Source organism: Crocuta crocuta, unplaced genomic scaffold (assembly GCF_008692635.1).
Source record: "Crocuta crocuta isolate KB4526 unplaced genomic scaffold, BGI_CrCroc_1.0 scaffold598, whole genome shotgun sequence".
Taxonomy (NCBI): Eukaryota; Metazoa; Chordata; class Mammalia; order Carnivora; family Hyaenidae; genus Crocuta; species Crocuta crocuta.
This window is the reverse complement of record NW_027532848.1, coordinates 1,025,018-1,025,507: the sequence shown is the minus strand read 5'-3', so window position 1 is coordinate 1,025,507 and position 490 is coordinate 1,025,018. Positions and strand designations below refer to the sequence as shown.

At 44.5% G+C, this 490-nt stretch overlaps 1 protein-coding gene across 1 annotated transcript in view; it reads right to left on the bottom strand.

The window, feature by feature from the left end:
• Positions 1-490, bottom strand: part of DMD (dystrophin) — a 637,032-nt gene that overhangs the window by 319,451 nt on the left and 317,091 nt on the right. The window lies entirely within an intron of this gene.

Here is a 490-nt window from a genome sequence, read left to right as displayed (position 1 = left end):
TTTTCTACCCCATAGGATTTTTTTGATCACACTCCCTCAGTCATTCGCTTTTCTCCCTCTGGTCCCACACATGGCAATGCCCTTCTTTGAAAACAGAGAATGTCCTTGAAAACTAGCCTGTTCTTTGGAGTGAGGAGGAGGGATTCTGGTACATCTGGGGCACCTTACTTTCAAGGTTATCCAGGCAATTTCAGTATCATTCTTCTTGAATTAAGCACATTTAGCTGCAAAAACATTGGAAGCCACACCGAATGAGGGAAATGTCCCTAAGGTTCACAGGACACTTTGCGCTCAGTGTATTCTAAGGACTCTAATTTTTTTTTTTTAAGTTTATTTATTTGAGACAGAGAGAGAGAGTCCCAAGCAGGCTCTGCACTGAGTGCACAGCCGGACACGGGGCTCAATCTCATAAACCGCAGAGATCATGACCTGAGCCAAAATTAAGAGCCCTATGTTTAACCAACTGAGCCACCTAGACGCCCCAATCCTG